Source organism: Eimeria mitis, genomic scaffold (genome assembly GCF_000499745.2).
Source record: "Eimeria mitis Houghton genomic scaffold, Emh_scaff1210, whole genome shotgun sequence".
NCBI classification, from domain to species: domain Eukaryota; phylum Apicomplexa; class Conoidasida; order Eucoccidiorida; family Eimeriidae; genus Eimeria; species Eimeria mitis.
In genome coordinates, this window is record NW_013568223.1 from 10,613 (window position 1) to 11,116 (window position 504).

Sequence of the window (504 nt, forward strand, 5' to 3'; positions counted from 1 at the left end):
TTTGTTTTTGTTTTTGTTTTTTTGTTTTTGTTTTTTTGTTTTTGTTTTTTTTTGTTTTGTGTGTGTTGGTGTTATATACAAAGAAAGAATTCCTCTCTATGGACCCGTAAATATAATAAAATAAAATAAAATAAAATATAATATAATATAATATAAATAAATAAACTTTATTGTTTTTGCTTTTGTTTGTTTGTTTGTTTTTGTTTGTTTGTTTTTGTTTTTGTTTGTTTTTGTTTTTTTTGTTTTGTGTGTGTTGGTGTTATATACAAAGAAAGAATTCCTCTCTATGGACCCGTAAATATAATAAAATAAAATAAAATAAAATAAAATAAAATAAAATAAAATATAATATAGTTAAATAAAATATAATGTTTGTTTTTGTTTTTGTTTGTCTGTTTTTGTTTTGTTTGTTTTTGTTTTTTTTGTTTTGTGTCTGTTGGTGTTATATACAAAGAAAGAATTCCTCTCTATGGACCCGTAAATATAATAAAATAAAATAAAATA